Genomic DNA, 20,296 nt, shown 5'->3' with positions numbered 1-20,296 from the left:
TACATGATCCAGATGCAGATAACGAAAACTGAAGAATATGGGACGCAAAAAAGCAATACATATTTAGGGTGATTTTTTGTTGTATGCTGAAAATTTAAAAAAAGGGAGATAATATTGGAAGGCATCGAAAAGTTACGTAACATCTTTCACATGTATAAATATTTATGGAGCTTTCATTATTTTACTGTAACTCGCACACAACTTGTAAGAAAATAAAACTAGCCAATGTGTATGAAAAATGACCTAATTACAAGGATTTCATGGTGCAACTTTGTGTAAATGAAGCACTGAGGTTGCAAAATACACCAGGAGTTTCAGAAGTGATGCAAGTGGAAGAGAGTTAGAGCTCTAGTAAATCTGTTCATCCTTGGGTCTTGGCTGGAAAAGCTACCTGGTGCCTGTGATTGACCAACTGGGGCATACTGCTCCTCGTGTGCATTTGACACATATTGTTAAAACAAACAAGGAATTCTCCCATACTACTGTTTGTCCTTATAATTACAGAGCATGGCTGCCTGTTGGGGCTACAGTCACTTTCTGTAGGGTGTTCCTAGAAACAAAATACCTTTATACAGATTACTGATCAAGCAAAATTGGACTAGGAATTCTCATCAGCAAATTACCTGTACTTTGTGCGTGCAAACATTTCCATACATACTGAAAAGTCAACCTGCACACACACACACACACACACACACACACACACACACACACACACTGACAAATATATATGTGTCTGTATGTGTGTGTTACTGAGTAAGGAACAGGTATTACCTTCTCAATATGTAAGCAGATTGTACTTCATTGGTTTTTTCATTTTTTTCTACAGAGGTCAACAATCTTACGTTATGAAAAGGATAGACTGCTACTTACCACGTAGCTGAGATGCTGAGTCACAGATAGGCACAAAAAAGATGGTCAAATAAGTAAGCTTTAGGCCAGAAAAACCTTGATGCGAATTAGACAACACACACACACACACACACAAACGCAACTCACATGACGATGTCCTTTGGCCTCAGAAGCCATAGAATGTGGTCGTGTGTGTGTGTGTGTGTGTGTGTGTGTGTGTGTGTGTGTGTGTGTGTGTGTGTGTGTCTGTGTGTGTGTGTGTGTGTATGTGTGTGTTTTTCTAATTCAGATTAAGGCCTCTCTGACCAAAAGCTTACTTGTTTGACCATATTTTTCTTGTGCCTATCTGTGACCCAATATCTCTACTATTTGGTGAGTAGCAACCTGTCACTATCATAATATAGCCATTATACATTTATATAGTTTGATGACTTCTGCAGAAAAAAATGAAAAACCAAAGAAGAAAGAGATACATTCTACCTACACCCTGTAAAGTTAATACCAGTTCCTTATCTTGTACTCAGAATACATAAAATATTATTTTAGTGGGATGATATGAAGTGGTATTCGTGGAGTTGCAATCACATAAAGATAATGATAATAAGATCTGCGTAAAAGCTATGAAAAAGAACACTAATTCTGTTTCATTGTAGTTGTAATACTTTCAATTTGCTAAGCTATTAATGTGCCCATTCCTATATATGTTACCGAGCGAGGTGGGGCAGTGGTTAGCACACTGGACTCGCATTCGGGAGGACGACGGTTCAATCCCGTCTCCGGCCATCCTGATTTAGGTCTTCCGTGATTTCCCTAAATCGTTTCAGGCAAATGCCGGGATGGTTCCTTTCAAAGGGCATGGCCGATTTCCTTCCCAATCCTTCCCTAACCCGAGCTTGCGCTCCGTCTCTAATGACCTCGTTGTCGACGGGACGTTAAACACTAACCACCACCACCACCATCTATATATGTGTAAGAATAACATTGTGAAGAAGTCATGACTCGAAAGTAAAACAAAGAGAAAGAGTGGGAGGTGGGGGGGGGGGGGGAATCCTATATACATCTAAAAAGTCGACAGTTTCTCTAATCAAACTGTTGTTATTGTTGTTGTAAAAGTAACAATGCTATATGAAATTATTAACTTATGCAATGTCGATTGTCATTATAGTATACCACTGAGGAAACATCTGGCTCAAATTCAAAGTATGAGATGATTAGAAATCACTCATGTTGTTATTGCATGAAGGTATGAAACTGATATGAAGATGCTAATAAGATACCATAAGTGCATATCTAACAAATAACAATACAAATGGTAGTGGAGGAGAGAAAGGAGGGAGGACAGTTCTACGACATGTCATATATTATATTATATTAAGAAGTAGACGATTGCATCAACTCTGCAATGATGTAGACAAAATGCCAGTTAGTGCACATCTGTGGCGCTTTTAATCATCAAGCTTATGTAAAAATTCTAAGAATACTATTTGTAGAGGTAACTTTTACAGAAAATACATCAGACTTACATGCAATCAGATTCCAGAAATAGGAAACAGGTATTTAAACTGATTTTCTCTAGTCATACAGTCAGGGAACCTGTTGACGATGTCCGGTAAATGTTAATAGTTCATAACTGGGGTGTGAGTGTTATTGTATTTGTTAGACAATGTTGGGTTGCTATCAGACTGAACTTTCGTTTCGTAACTTACAAATATAGCACTTAAATTTTTTTATAACATTAACACATGAAATGTTGGATTAAAAAAATAGAAAGCTAATGCAATGAAAATTGTTAACTCGGTGAAGTAGAATGGCTCACTGCAGTATTATGTGCATAGGCCATTATTCGTGTCGTAATCTCAAAACTGTCCATAACATCTTTTATAGCCTTAGAAGTACTTATCACATGTGGAATGAATGTGGAAATAAAAAGTTAACGAATCCTTTAATGTACACTAGTTACAATAAAAAATACAGTTAAATCCCGTCAACTTACACTCTAAAACTAAAAAAATAAAAGGAAGAAAGGAGGTAGATGTGATGTACATGTATAAACAAAGAAATAATGACAACTTTAGAAAAAATGGATAATTTGTTGAAGAGAAAGAACTTTACAAATTGAGCAGGTCACTAACATGTAGGTCCAGCTCTGGTCCTTATTCGAGTACTTATTCGGCTTCGCACTGGCTATCACGATTTCCCTCAGGACCACATCCAACAACAACTCTGTCAATCACGCCAAGCCGAATAAGGGTTTGCATAAGAATCAGAGGTAAGAGAACACAGTGTGTACTTACTAAATTTGTGAAGCTTTTCTTCTTGAATAAATTTTCCAAATTTTCTGAAAATGCAATAATTTGTTTCTTGACTGATCACGGGAACTTTCGCAGATATGTTCTGGGATAGTATGGTTGAAATGAAAAGAATTAGACATGCATCTAAGGAAGATTTGTACCCCCCAATCTGCTAGCTAAAAGAGACTGGCCTTTACTAAGACCTCATCCACAATGTAAATAGGGAATACCACAAATTATGGCCAAGACTGCTGAAAACAGAATGACCCACCAGGACAGTGAAAGTGGCGAAAAGCTAGAACAAATGCAAGCAGCATCACACTAAAGTAGATTAGTTGAGTTCCACGGATTCCGTGGATCGTGGTCTCTGGGCTGTGGAATATAATCGACACCTTACGCTTTATTTAATATACATGCGACACAATAAAATGACTTAACATTACGAAAGACTACTACGAGGCACGCTTTTTTTAAAAGTAATTATCATTTTGAAATAAAAATAAAACATGTAGATTTTTCTTGGCAACATCATTCTAACATGAAAGCCTGTACTTTAATAAACTTTCTGCCAGCTCCCACCAATATTAAGGCAATTATCGTATCGTACAACAAGAGTTGAATGCCACCCTCGTAGAAATCTGTCGCCTGAGGATAGCTTTCAATAATTTAAGCGTTCAGTAACAATTCCATAAAGCACATTTCTCGACACTTATGAGCGATGAGCAATGGGGTTCGGAAATGGGTGAGAGATTTTAAAGATGCCAGGATTAAATAACAAGGACAATTATGAACTATTAGCAAATTTTTGATAGACTCGTAAACAGGTTAGTTCCAATGATTAGTTCAGAATTATCAACAATTCCAGAAAACCTTGACGAAGATTTTCCATCATCAGAGCTAGAAACTTGTGAACCCATCGAAGCTAATAAAGTATGTGGTGAATATTCAATGACAGCAAAAGTATTGAAATGGCCATAACTGAAAATTATATATGATTTACACTTGGTATTTGAGAACATTTGGAAAAGAGAAAAAGAATCCAGAACAGTGGAAAATAGCACTAACCCACTCACTGCATAAAATGGTACACAAACCAAATGTTGACAGTTAAAAATTTTTGTCACTTCTACCAGTGAAATACAAAATATTGTCGAAAATTATCTTGAACAGAGTTGAGAAACCCAAAGAAAAAACTGAAAGAATATCATGTTGGTTTTTTAAAGGGTAGATGCTTTTAAGAATAGATTTTTAACTTAAAATGAATAATTCACCACAAAATGAAATGACATGACATTATTGTCCAGAAGATCCTATCTGGAGTTGTTTAGCCAAGCGTTGATGAAGATCAGATGAAACGATGAACACAACACAGACACCCAGTATCCGATCAAAGAAAATCTCCGACCCAGCCGGAAATCAAACCCAGGACCCCGTGATCTTGGGACAGCATTGCTAGCCAGTAGACCATAAACTGTGGGCAGTTCACCACAGAATGTCAAACAGAATACTTGAAATAAAACTAAACTGATTCATAGACAGAATATCAATAGATGAAGTCATTAGAGGATTAGCTGTTGAAGCAAAATTAGAGAACATATTTCATTAAATACAGCAAAGACGATATCTAACGTGAAATTTACGGAATCTCTTAGCCATCTGAAATAGAATATGGTTTAAAACAACGGGACAGCTTATCACCTTCACTTTTCAACTGTGTTTTAGAATAGAGGACCTTGAATTTGGAGCAAAAAAATCACAAAATTTAACCAATAATTCTACGATGGAGATAAAATTGCATGTGAGTAGGTTGAGGAACGCACAATTGCATTCACTTTATGAACTACTCACATTTTGCAGACGTATCTCCAATGCTTCCAAAAAATATAACAGGAAAAGTCACTTAAAAAAAATCTCCTGGAAAGAATAGACGATAGAACTGGTCCCAGAATTGCAACTGATAAACCTAAATCATGATTTTTTTTTAAAAATGCGCCAGAATATTTGGAAAAACAAACAAGTATAATAGAGTCAGTAAATATAAATACCATGGTGAAATCGTACAGCAGAATGGACTAGAACAATTTGCTCTTTATGTAAGAGATGTATCATCATCGATTTGTTGTAGAATCTTAGAACATCTTGTGATCTCAAACATAATGAGGTATCTCGAACAAAATGACCTTCTCCATGCCAACCACCGTAGATTCCGAAAATAAAGATCATGTGAAACCAAACTTGCACTTTTCTAAGATGACGTACTGAAAGCTTTCCATCAAGTCAGTTACTTACATGGAGTATTTCTTGATTTCCGAAAATCATTTTTACTCAGTACTTATGAAAAGTACTGTCGTACACGGTATCAAGGGAAATTTATAACTGGATTGAGGATTTTTGGTAGGGAGGACACGGCAAGCTATCTTGGATGGAGAGTCATCGACAGATGTAGAAGTAACTTCGGGGTTGCCCCAGGGAAGTGTGTTGGGATCCTGCCTGTTCATACTGTATACTAATGAGCTTGCAGACATTATCAATAGTAACAAATGTTCAGTCATACCTTGATAAGATTTCGAAGTAGTGCAAAGAGTGACAACTTACTTTAAATGTTCATAAATGTAAAATTATGCACTTTACAAAACGAAAAAAACCTGTTTTTTATTACTATAACTTAGTTGGAACACGTCAGCTCATAGAAATGTAAGGGTGTTACACTTTGTAGCGATATGAAATGGAATGATCACATAGGTTCAATCGTGGGTAGAGCAGGAGGTAGATTTTGGTCCATCGATCATTTGTTTTCGGGCCAAGAGTGGAAGCATTTCCGAAACGGCTAAGTTTGTGAACTGTCTACGTGCCACTGTGGTTAAAAAATATCGTGCATGGTAAAATGGCGGTGTCCAAAACAGGGCCTGACGCAACTGTGGTTCACTACGGGCCATACATGACAGGGTGAACTACGGCTGCGGAAATGTGTATGGGCGAACAGACGTGCAACTGTTGACAGTTTACTGCCCAGATAAACCATGGGACTACGAACGGTGACTCCTCAACGACCGTTCAGTGAACTTTGCTGCTCATGGGCTCCCACAGCAGGCATCTTGTTCATGCATCCATGCTGAGTGCTCTTCATCAGCGACGGAGGCTGGAATCTGCACGCCAGTACCGCAACACCGAATCTACTGAGTGGCGTCAGATGGCCTTTTCAGATGAATCACGTTTTATGCTCCAGCGAACAGATGACCCTTGCGTGTACAGCGTGACGAGTCTGGAAGTACAGGGTCCAGGCTGGAGAAGAGAGGTTTATGGTCTGGGAAATTTTTTCGTGGTATTCCCTGGGTGATCTCGTCATTCTGGAACGCACAATGGATCAACAAAAGAATGCATTTATCCTTGAGCACCATATCCACTACTACATGCAGATTGTTTCTCCTCAGGACGAAGGTATCTTCCAGCAGGACAGTGCAACGTGTCACACAGCTCGCAGCGTACATGCGTGGTTCGAAGAGCACCAGGACGATTTTATCATGCTCCCCTGCCCACCAAACCTCCCGGATTTATCTGGTGTCCCCTCGCTCCATATGCGAATGGAACGGGAAAAACTTTAATAAATGCTACAAGGGGGCGTAAACTATGCAGAATCTGTGGGACCACCTCAGTGGGCTGTTCGCGCCATGGATCGTCAACCGTGAAATATTGAGCAGCTGGCCACAGCAGTAGAGCTGGCGTCGCTCCAAATCCTTGTCGCTACCATCCAGAGCCTCACGACACCTACATCTACATCTATACTGCGCTGACGCACGGCACTTTGTGTTGCACAGTCACTTACTCCCATTCCTGTCCGCGTCGCGAATCGTTCGGGGGAAGGCCTATTGCCAGTAAGCCTCCGTGTGGGTTCGAATGTCTCTGATTTTATGTTCATGGTCCCTTCGAGAGGTATATATGGGAGAAAGCAATATATTTGTTGACTCTTCTAGGAACGTACTCTCTCGGAACTTTAGCAATAAATCACACCGTAATTCAGAACGCATCTCTAACAGTGTCTGCCAATAGAGTCGGTTGATCACCTCTGTGACGCTTTCGTTCCTACTAAATGAATCTATAACGAAACGCGCCGCTCTTCTTTGGCTCTTCCCTATTTCCTCTATCAGTCCTATCTGGTACGGATCAAATACTGACGAGAAGTATTGAAGTACTGGTCGAACGAATGTTTTGTAAGCCTCTTCCTTTTCTGAGGGACCGCATTTTCCTGAGGATTCTTCCAATGAGTTTCAGTCCGGCATCTGCCTTACCAGCGATTAATTTTATTTGGTCGTTCCATTTCAAATCGCTCTGCACGCATATTTATAGGTATTTTAAGGAAATAACTGCTTCCTGTGATTCTTCTGCAATTATGTAATCACAAAATAAAGAATCTTTCTGTCTATGTCTTCGCAATATTTAACATTTGGTTGTTTTGAGGGTTAATTGCCACTCCCTGCACCAAGCATCGATTCTCTGCAGGTCCGTCCGCATTTCGCTGCAGTTTTCCACCGTGGCGACTTCTCTGTATACAACAGCATCATTCTCGGAAACCCTCATGGAAGTTCCGACGTCATCTACTACCTCATTTATATATATCGTGAAAAGTAATGTTCGTATAACGTTCCCCTGGGGCACTTCCATAGCTACTTTTAAGTCTGAAGACTTCTCTCATTTCTTAACGATATGCTGTGATATGTTTGCAGCAACTTTTCAATCCAGTCACACTGTTGGTCTGATATTCCGTACACTCGTATTTTGTTCATTAGGCGACAGTGCGGAACAGTGGAGAATGTCCTCCGGAAGTCATAGTACACCTCATAAACCTGTGAACCTGTATCCACTGCTTTCTGGGTCTCATGGAAGAAGAGAACGAGCTAGTTTTCACAAGATCATTATTGTCGGAACCCATGTTGACTCTCACCCTGCACGTCTTGCAGTGTTCCCCGCTGCAGAGGATGGTCGGTTGATCACACTTTCGACAGGTGGTCACTTTAATATGACTGGACACTGTATTATGTGCTCAGCAGGTATGTTGACAGTTGTCTCAGTAGAGCGCCCTTTTTGAAGTTGAAACTGTGATTGAGTTAGTATCCCATTACTAAACAGGTGGGTGACAACTCTGGAGCACATTGAAACCTTAAAAATGTTAGAAAATGGTGTAAGGAGTGACGTGAGCGGTAATTACTGACTTCCGTGGCGTCACCCTTCTTGTGGAGAGGGCCAACTGTGGCAAATTGTAATGTTACGTATCTATTGTGGAGAACATCCATTTGCTTCGAAAACTCTCCTTAAGTGTAGAAGCTCACCTTGGAGACAGTTCTCGTCACGCTATGGGTCGATTTCATATTTTTGGGAGTCGGTGGTGAAAGAAATGGTTAAACTTCGTTTGGTGAAGAATTTAGTTAACAGAGACAGCGATTTAAACATGGAAAAATCATGCAGTCTGGCGACTTCTTTAATAAGCTCTATCGCTTAGCCACAGATTCAACAGGTACATACACTTCTCTGCAATCAGTCCCTCTGGCATTTGTGTATATGTGGATTAAAACGACGCAACGAATTACAGTAGCTTCTGGGAGAAAAATTAGTTTCACCCAAAACTTCCTGGGAAGTGACGTCAAAATGTCGTTCATTTGTCCAGCATAATTGTCGAGTTTTCTTGTCGCACATAACTTTACGGGAGTAAGGTGTGTGAGTGAGGAGTCATTCGAAGGTTGATTGTTACTCGGTAGTGATGACTTTAACGATACGGCACCGTGGAGGTGTTAATACAACGCTAGCATCTAATGTCAGCTGTATTTAGTTCCACCGTACTGTAACACTAATGTTGCGTCTGGTTTACTTGCTGCATTGTGCCGTGAATGGAAGCAATGTGACTGGTTGCTGTTTCTAATAATAGTGGTAAAAGTCATGTAGTGGACTCCCCTTGCATCACTCTGTTGCCACAATCAACAATCCAGACTCTAGAAAAGAAATGGAAACATATTTATAGGCTACATACGAGTGAATACGTCATATCTTTGGTTTTTTAATCAGACTGAAGTGTATACTTTGCAACAAATTGCTGTGTCTCTTTTTCTGCCAAAGTAATTACAGCGTTTCTTTTGACATCAGTACAGCAAGAGAAACGTGTAGTTAATGGTGGATAAATCGTGAAGTCTTCTGTTGTCATATTCCAATTAATTATACTGTCTTTGTTGGTTCATTTATGGTCCAATATCCATTCTATCTCTATCTTCCAGCTACAGTTACAGAATACTAAATACCCCCTGTACCTCAGTAAAGAAATGCAGTATTAGTACAGTTACTCTATAAACAGCGAATGTAGAATTAAAAATGCATCTAATTGGTTTGGCAGGAAAATAAATAAGGCTTCTTTTTACAAAGTTTACACTTCATTCTGATTAAAAATCGAAAGTTATCACACAACTGTAGCGGATTATCTGTATTCACCAATGAATATATGAAACTATTTATATCAACACATCACTTACAACGTTGTCGACAATTTTCGCAGGTAATATGGATGTGGATCATCTACATCTACCTCTACATGGATACTCTGCAAATCATACTTAAGTGTCTGGCAAAGGATTTATGGAACCACCTTCACAATAATTCTCTATTATTGCAATCTCGAACAGCTCGCGGAAAAAAAAAACATCTTTATTGGTCTTTATAATATTCCTTGTCATTGGCGGATAAATTCGTGCTTGACTGATGTTTACATTATTTCTTACCATTGGTGGAAACAGGAGAATTAGAAACGGGCGGTAGCTGTGACGTAGCGCCGTTTACTTGTTGCCAGGTTCGGGCTGCGGCGTGCCCACGCTCTGTGTACGGTCTCCCGCGCACCTGTGTGATTTATTTTGCGCTCGCTGTCCTCCCGTAGCGTTATCACTGCTGGGAGCCAGGACGCCGGAAGCCTATACTCGTCCTCTCTATTCATCTGGCGGGTCGCTTGGCAATATCTGTCACCTCTCTAATCTCCTCCTCAATAGAAATGGCTGTTTCGCCAGTAGTCGGGCTTCACGGAATGTAATTTCTTTATCGCACTCATCCAGGTGTTCCGCCACCGCTGACCTGGTGCGTTGTCCCAGACGGATATATCTTGCGTGCCCTGCAATTCGTTTGATGATCAGCCGCCCTGCCTCGACTACATACACCGGTCCACATTCGTGACCGATTTCGTAGACTTCTGCGATTTTTAACTTACCCACCACACCTTTAGTTGAGCCGAGAACATCCTTTATTTTGTTATTGCTCCGAAAGATTGTCTTGATGCTGGCTCGGCAGAGAATTTTGCCGACACGTTCAGTGACCCCTTGTTCATATGGTAATTGAGCTATGTTCTGTGCTTCCTTCTGCTCTTCCTTGTTGCCGTCACGCTTTGTCGACATAATTTTATCTGTCATATTCTTGCCATAACCATTGGCTCCAAAAATGGATCTGATGTTTCGCAGTTTCGCCTTCAGGTGTTCGTCATAGCTGATCCTGTGGGCCCTCCTGGTTAAAATGTAAAGGGCGGACTTCTCTTGCACAGGATGATAGCGGGAGGTGATACCTGCCCGTGCTGGTAGGTTTTCTGTATACTCTGTGGCCAAGTTTACCATCGTGCCTCCCTTAGACTTACCGTCGAGGAAAGGCAGCACCCCATTCTTTTCATTCTCCATAATAAACTGTATTTTGCTATGCTGTTGATTGAGATATTGGTGGAACTTCAGTAGTTCTTTCTGTCCAAATTGCCAGCTGACGAAGGTATCATCAACATATCGGAGCCAGCAATCAGGCCGTAATGGTGCGGACTGGAGAGCTGTTTCTTCAAATGCCTCCATGAAGATGTCTGCTGCAACAGGCGAGAGAGGGGAACCCATAGCTACATCGTCCGTCTGTTCATAAAATTTCCCTTTCCACCTCATATAGGTGGTCGTTAAACAGTGGCGCATTAGATTGCAAATGTCAGTTGCCACACGTTCCTCTAAGATGATGATCGTGTCTAACACTGGTACATTCGTGAATAGAGACTTCACTTCAAAACTGACCATCATATCCGTAGCTAAGACGCACTTTTCTTTTAAAGTGTCACAAAATGTGTGGAGTCCTTGACATACGAATCTGTGTGGCGCACTAGACGTCGTAGCTTCGGTGCAAGTCCTTTTGCTAGTCTGGAGGTCGGTGAATTAATACTATCAATGGGTCTGAAAAGAATATCCTTTTTGTGGATCTTTGGTACCCCATACATCCTAGGTAACGGTGGAACTTGTGGGATGAGTCTTTTGGCCCTGTTGAAGTTCATTCTAGATTGTTTCAGCAGTGCTTGTGTCGATTTGATTATCTTGGGTGTCGATCACCCTACAAATAGATTCTCTAATGTAGTGCCAAATTCTTACAGCTGACTGCCCATATAAAATAGAAGAAGGTAAGAATATTTGTTTGCAAGTGCTTTTTTTTAAAAAGGAGAGGAGCCAGTACATTTGTATTAGCCTCGACAACAACAACAACAGGAAACTGGGTGAATCGTACCTCTTCCTGACAAGGAAGCTGTAGATGGAAGATTGGGAGACGGTCGACCTTTCAACAAACCACAAGATCGAGAGACAATATCACTGTCCGTCAGATGAGGAAGTTCCCCAAACTGCAGCCGAAATCGATGGAAGAAGAACCGATGTTGGACACATGATGGACAGTGGTAAACCTCCCCAGCCACACCTTAAGTGACGCAACCACTTAAATTCTGGCTAAGGGGTGAATTTGGGAATTGCACAACAACAAGTCCCGAAAGAGGATGTAATTGAATCTGATGAGACCTCGGTACGTCATCTGCCACAAGCTGAAGTGAAGAAGATCCGACAAGAAACGGTACAAGTCCTGACTCAGGCAGAGCCACCCAAACAAAACATCAGCAGGGAGGAAAGCCATGCTATCGTGGAGCTGAAGAAGAACCCTCATTTAGCAATGATACAGGCAGACAAGGACAATGCCATCATGGTACTGGACACAATAAGTGGGACAACAAGGGCACCAGCAAACGCTGTGGGTTACCTACATCAGGGGCAAGTATACATTCAAGGATAAACCTATTGTTTCTTCGGATTGACAGGTCCTTAATTTATTGTCTGCTAAGAGTATTAGACCCCCTGGGGATAATCTGTCTTTTTGATTGAGAGGTCCTTAACCTATTGCTTGGTTAGGTGCTTTTCCAAGAAACCTGCACCAATCCTGCACCCCTTCCTCCTTTCCCTCCCTCTCCTCTCCCCCTCCATCCTTCAGGGAACTCCCCCTCGCTCATACAAAAAAGCTTTTGGGATCAATTTGATTGGCTAGTTAATTAAATCCATCAATTAATGAACCCCTCCCCATCTGGGAACCCCCCCTCCCGCCCCCAGCCCTCCCCACCCCCCACCCAGTTGGAAATTGAAGGAAAAAGACTCAGATGATTGGTCATTTGTAGGGAAATCGATTGCACTCTATGGAATATATTGTTCAAACAATTTAGACAATGTGCGAAACATGGTTTATTTAAACAATTTATAGGATATGAGACTGTGTACAGAATATAATTTTTTTATTTATGTAAAGAATTTGGCAGGAAATAGATTGCAATGCATGGAATATTGTTTAAATAATTTAGACGATGTGTGGAATATTGTTTATTGATATAATTTACATAATAAGAAGTGATGTATGGGATATTTATACAGCTGCGATGCTTTTTCATTCTGATCGCATAAGAAAACATGTATTTAAACTGTCACACAAAGCTTAAACATATCTGAAAACTTTCTCGTGTCTCACGATGTGTGCAGGCTGCTTGGAGTCTGGACGCACCGAAGGGATTTTGGAAACGCCAGTGGGCTCGCCGCACCACTGCCGGCTGTCGGCTGCCATCTCAAGTGGTATGTATGCGTGAACCAACCTGTAGGACAGCAGCACACGGGAGAGAGGCCTTCCTTCCAAAGCAAATATCTAATTGGGAGCGATCCTGAAATACTGCTGAGGCTTATTGGAAGAAATGCTGTCTGTGATTTGGAATCAAGTCTATCCATTCAACCTCATACTTGCGTTGGATCCTATGGAGAGCGTTGGATCCTATGGAGATGTCTTTTAATGATTACAGACACTGGTAATCATATTCGTAATACGCTCATATCCCAAAAAGACTTACCTTTTTTCAAACCTATCTGCTACAGCAAAACGAATGGCGGTTTTTAGACAGTCCCTCTGCATCTTGTAACTGTTCCTCAGTCTTTGCCCCACCCTCCCTGTAGCTTTGTGCATGTGATCAAATGGTTCAAATGGCTCTGAGCACTATGGGACTCAACTGCTGTGGTCATCAGTCCCCTAGAACTTAGAACTACTTAAACCTACCTAACCTAAGGACATCACACACATCCATGCCCGAGGCAGGATTCGAACCTGCGACCGTAGCAGTCGCACGGTTCCGGACTGCGCGCCTAGAACCGCGAGACCACCGCGGCCGGCCGCATGTGATCACTCCAGTTTTTGTCGGAACTGAACAGATGCTGGAAAGGGGTATATTTACCACCTTCTACAACCTATGCAGAAACAGTTCGCGCTGAGTAAATGCGACCACACCATGTTTTGACCACTCAGTGTAAATGGAAACATCTTGTTGTAGATCAGCCAACTGTGTACGATGTGTAAGACCAGAGCCAAATGAAGCTTTTTACTGCAACGCGAGGTAGTAGAAAAAGACAGTATGAGCAGTTATAGTGGTGTTTCTTATTGGGAAAGTAGAAAGACCCCACATCACATAGGAACTGGAAGAAAGAACAGGATTTTGCTACAGCATTGTGGTGCATCTCCAATCTACATACAGGTACTGCTGTCTGAAAGAGATCTGCATCCCTTTGGGTGCATTCATGTCTGTCACCCAAACATCCTTCAATCATCGTTATTTTGTTCTGTCCAAAAGAGATAAACTACGAACTATAAAAACTCTGCAAACATCATCTAATAGAGAACTCGATAAGATATTACCATGTACCTCTCTTCCAATATATATTTGGAAAACAAATACTGTCTGTGTGCTGACATCAAGTGTATGTGGCGATCCTATTAAATATTCAGGTACTGGTTGATTGGAGCAGGTGGCCAGTGATCAAAGTCCATTCCACGGACCAGTATAAAGTTTCATCACATGTGCTGTAGGAGGACCATATCCCACAGACTATCAGTCGCAAGAGAGAGTCCCTGTGTTGTTGTTTGATACATTGTTTTTTTCTGCTGTGCCACATCCAAGTAGTGTATGATTACAGCTACATACACCGCCATCATTTTGTTTTTCCACCACAACTTCAAGGTCTGTGTCAGGTGCTAAACCAACATTAACACATTTTGATCCATTGGCTCTCACAGAAAACTGAACCTCGCTTGGTGTAAATTATGCTGCTGCTGCTTCCACAATACACAGGATGATTGAAATAGAAAGCTAGGGGCAGTGTTTCTTATTGACAAAAAAAATAAATGTGGAAGACATCGCGACGTAGGGAAACTGTAAGTCTTTTGCGGCATTGTGGGGCATTTCCAAACAGCTGCTCGAATGTGATTGATGACCTCTGCATTTAAAGTCGTCTTTCACAGTGACATGGTAGCCGATATCTAGGTGTCCCATTTTGATTGATCCCTCATTGATGTCCTGTACATTTAAAGTTATCTTTCACAGTTATGTGGTAGCAGATATCTAGGTGTCCCATTTCGATTGATACCCTATACTGCAGTCACGTATGCGGCCACTGTTTCGGTGCAGGCCCTCCCTGGAGGGTGTCGCTTCCACCAAGACTCTCCATGTCAAACAAGTGATGTCTGTCAACCATTATGTGGCAATAAACAGCATACTAGTGGACAGATGGGATGGAAAACACACCTTCGATGTACTGTAATAAGCACCACAGTTGATAATGCGATCAATTTCAGCAATTTTACCAGTTTCTTCCATAATTTCAAGGCCAACCAATGACACGGTAACATGCTTTCCAATTTCTATATCATAGCTAAACCACCCCTCTACTACTTTGCGAGCACCATATACTAGATTGTGAATGTAGATAGAGGACAGTGCAGTACGTCCATTCATTATTAATTCTCTAACATATACACTACTGGAAATGGAAAAAAGAACACATTGACACCGGTGTGTCAGACCCATCATACTTGCTCCGGACACTGCGAGAGGGCTGTACAAGCAATGATCACACGCACGGCACAGCGGACACACCAGGAACCGCGGTGTTGGCCGTCGAATGGCGCTAGCTGCGCAGCATTTGCGCACCGCCGCCGTCAGTGTCAACCAGTTTGCCGTGGCACACGGAGCTCCATCGCAGTCTTTAACACTGGTAGCATGCCGCGACAGCGTGGACGTGAACCGTATGTGCAGTTGACGGACTTTGAGCGAGGGCGTATAGTGGGCATGCGGGAGGCCGGGTGGACGTACCGCCGAATTGCTCAACACGTGGGGCGTGAGGTCTCCACAGTACATCGACGTTGTCGCCAGTGGTCGGCGGAAAGTGCACGTGCCCGTCGACCTGGGACCGGACCGCAGCGACGCACGGATGCACGCCAAGACCGTAGGATCCTACGCAGTGCCGTAGGGGACCGCACCGCCACTTCCCAGCAAATTAGGGACACCGTTGCTCCTGGGGTATCGGCGAGGACCATTCGCAACCGTCTCCATGAAGCTGGGCTACGGTCCCGTACACCGTTAGGCCGTCTTCCGCTCACGCCCCAACATCGTGCAGCCCGCCTCCAGTGGTGTCGCGACAGGCGTGAATGGAGGGACGAATGGAGACGTGTCGTCTTCAGCGATGAGAGTCGCTTCTGCCTTGGTGCCAATGATGGTCGTATGCGTGTTTGGCGCCGTGCAGGTGAGCGCCACAATCAGGACTGCATACGACCGAGGCACACAGGGCCAACACCCGGCATCATGGTGTGGGGAGCGATCTCCTACACTGGCTGTACACCTCTGGTGATCGTCGAGGGGACACTGAATAGTGCACGGTACATCCAAACCGTCATCGAACCCATCGTTCTACCATTGCCAGACCGGCAAGGGAACTTGCTGTTCCAACAGGACAATGCACGTCCGCATGTATCCCGTGCCACCCAACGTGCTCTAGAAGGTGTAAGTCAACTACCCTGGCCAGCAAGATCTCCGGATCTGTCCCCTATTGAGCATGTTTGGGACTGGATGAAGCGTCGTCTCACGCGGTCTGCATGTCCAGCACGAACGCTGGTCCAACTGAGGCGCCAGGTGGAAATGGCATGGCAAGCCGTTCCACAGGACTACATCCAGCATCTCTACGATCGTCTCCATGGGAGAATAGCAGCCTGCATTGCTGCGAAAGGTGGATATACACTGTACTAGTGCCGACATTGTGCATGCTCTGTCGCCTGTGTCTATGTGCCTGTGGTTCTGTCAGTGTGATCATGTGATGTATCTGACCCCAGGAATGTGTCAATAAAGTTTCCCCTTCCTGGGACAATGAATTCATGGTGTTCTTATTTCAATTTCCAGGAGTGTATATAACAAAAAATACCAGACAATGATCTACATATTTCTAGTAGTGTGCTTCGATCATAGTGCATAATTTACGATTACGATTGCCGATCTTTCCCTATGTGGGTGAGAGTCACAGAGCATTCTTGCATTCTTAGGATAAAGTTAGAGATTGAAAGGTCTCCCGGCATTTCTTTTGACCAAGCCTTCCTTCAACACTGTCACTGATTTAATTTGCAGCTAGCCAGAAATAGGAGGCTACATTCCACGTCTCGTCAAGGAACAGAGCAAGCCGAGTCAGTAATTACTGTTCTGCATCAATCTTCCTCACGGCACCCATCCAAGTGCACAAGATTTCTACAGATGTGCGCATGTCGAAAAGGTTAGTACTCCTTATCAGCATATAGTGGGTGAGAAAGTGTTTTGATGATATAACAGATGGTTACGGAGAACAAACGTGTGATTTTTAGGCTTAATGGAGCTCCAGACGGTCATAGTTTTTATCATTTTACATAAATCGGCGGCGCTATCAATTCTAAAGTATTATTCTAGTTTCCAGGGTCAGTACCAAGAATATATTGGTAAGAGAAAATTGATCGTGGAACATAAACACATACATTAATAAGGATACACGGTTTTGTACTTAACACGTGCTATAATGCTAGAGCAGTGCGGCTTCCGACATATTAGTCGTGAGGAATGCAATGGTGTTAATATTCCAGTGTAATAAATATATTCCCAACGCATGTCATACATTCTCCCTGCAAGCTTCTCTACAATAAACTATGATGACAAACAGTAAAGTGATAAAAATACTACCTTTGACACCAAACAACACATCGATTCCATGTAACGCAAACAGTAAATATGTTTCCAGAGGTGTAGGACGCCTACAGTTTACGAAGTTCAAGCCCAATTGTGGTTCAGAAATTATGATATGTCCACAACACGCCTATAATATGATAGTCTACAGCCAAAAATGCATAGGAGGAAACAGTCTTACTACACTTTACCACTACCCCTGGTAACCTTCTTCTTGCACACAGAAGTCATGACATGATGTTAGACTGTATTGCTCATGTGTGGTATAATATTGCCGTTTTGCTTTGGTGCCACTTCTCTAGAATGCCTCCTCTCTCCACTGTTAAAAACTGTATATCTAGCATAAGTCTACTCTCCTCCTATAGAAGACACAATTTATTGATTTTGCTCAGTGACCATTTCATGGCATTTGTCTCTAATTTCACGTATTCTCAGTCAATTTCTGTAATTTTATTAGGTTTTCGCGATTTTACGTATTTCACGGTATTTCCCTCAATTTTTACGTATCTCACATTAATTTTTCGTGATTATACCAGATTTTCCTCGAATTTTACCGATTTTATGTCATTTTATATATTTTTTCCACACTTTTCCATATATACATCGTCATATTGCTGACGTACGAATGTGCTGTTTGATTCTACACGAGAAATATTTGCACGTCTTATACACCAACCTACTAAAAAATCTTAAGACTTGCCCTCTCCCTGATAAACCACTTGTATGTATTTAGGATAGCACGAACATGAAAAGTGTAGTAACAGTCGCTTCGTACCTATATGAAACTGAATACTCGATTTACGTCCAAAATGGACAGAGCAATGTACTACTTCACATACATCTTCGTTCATCTAGAGGAGGGTACTGAAGCAGTTTTTCCACCGATGGACATGTTTCATCACACACGAGTTTTAAGTCCTTTGATGACTGTGGTTTGGAGAGGTTTGCTGTTAATTATCGCAGATAGATAGTGCTTTAAGTTACACGCAGAACACGCAGTTGTATACAAGTCGATCACAGGTTATACCACACAACTGATACACACCGACAGAACAATGCAAAAAATGGTTAAATGCGTGACGAATTGCCTGCAGTAACATATCCCTCTCCCCCTCTCAACCGATCAATCCATCTTCTATTTATAGTCCTTTAATGCAGATCCATATCAGTTTAGCGGCCGATGGCTCTCTTTTCCAGGAAATCATCAAAGACAGGATTTGTCTTGTATGTATCACTATTACCTCAACAGACATACAGTAAAATGTTGTTAAAAAACGATATAGCAACTGTTTGTTAGCTGACACCGCCAAGATTGTGATTGGCGGAGCGTACAGAGAAGCACATTGTAAATACTGTTTGTTGGAGTTTAAAACACCTAAACAGTGCTGCACAGGGTCAAACACGCGATCTATTCTGTAGTTGTACATTGAAGTCACCCAGCTCGTAATACAACTCTCTCTAGCTAAGGACACTTTATAAAAATCTATAAGGTGTTTACCGATAACTTTGGGGTCACATTTGGCTTGTGATCCGACATATATAAGTGTATTACTCTGCATTTGTGGTCAGCCACGTTAAACATTCTATTCCAACTGTCTTATCGCTGCCGAAGAAAAAAAAAGACTGGTTCCCTGGTTCCCGATGCTTCCATGCCAACTTTGTCTCCTATTCCTCTTGCTGGCGCATGTTCGATCCCATGTACAAGAATTGTCCTGCACCAAGCACAAGACATGAAAGTACTCTCCCAATTTCCCCGCATTTAGGAGTATTTTCCCTCAATTTACACCTGTTTTCCGTCATTTTCCGTAATTTTACAAATTTTATGTCACTTCTGCCCATGCCATCATGACATGACTTCTCGCTCCTTGTTGTAAAATTGCTTGTAAATGTAGTACAATCGTCAACACCTAGCGCAAATGCACTATTTCTCTGGTCGGACGGCATAGTATAGCACTGTACTCGAATGCATCCAGTCACCTCCAACCAGATATTCTACAATTGCAGTGCGTTTACTCTGTTTTCTGCATGTCTGTTTCTGTGCGTGTGGTATCAGTCATGTTCCGCCTGGCGGGTGGAAGCGGTGGCTAGGGTACAACTGATATGATTCTTGACTTGGAGCGGTAAACAGGTTTTTTTTGTTTCATTGCGGCCATTCCTTTTAGAGATATTTCATTCTGTGACCTACATAGGTAGAGACGACCATCATAACAAAATCAGATGTATTACCGAGTTTGTAAGCGGCCGGCTGCTGTGTTAGAGCGGTTCTAAGCGCTTCAGTCCGGAACCGTAAGGCTGCTACGGCCGCAGGCTCGAATCCTACCGGGGGCATGGATGTGTGTGATGTCCTTAGGTTTAAGTAGTTCTAAGTCTAGGGGACTGATGATCTCAGATGTTAAGTCCCATAGTGCTTAGAGCCATTTGAACCATTTTTTTCGAGTTTGTAAAGTGATACATGGTATAAACCTGATATTTACAGCTTCTCTGTGCTGCTACCTTAAGAGACGTCGTACGTGGCGAGGCATTTGGTTACTTTAGGGGAGTTCGAAAGTGAGTGGGTGTCCTGTGACAGAGGTAGATCGTAGCACTTCATCATGAGCCAAAAATAAATTTAATATTCTATTTCTGTGATACATGACGTAACAGATAAGAAAATATTTTTTTCTTATCTGGTGAGAAAATACTTAGAGGAGATGCAGGCTATGCCATACTGTTACAGGATTTTCACAACAAATAACGATACTTTAGCGATGTGAGAACGCGTGTAAGCCTGTCTTCGAAAATAGCCCGTATAAAAGGC

Source organism: Schistocerca gregaria, chromosome X (assembly GCF_023897955.1).
Source record: "Schistocerca gregaria isolate iqSchGreg1 chromosome X, iqSchGreg1.2, whole genome shotgun sequence".
Taxonomy (NCBI): Eukaryota; Metazoa; Arthropoda; class Insecta; order Orthoptera; family Acrididae; genus Schistocerca; species Schistocerca gregaria.
Note: the sequence above shows the minus strand (reverse complement) of the source record.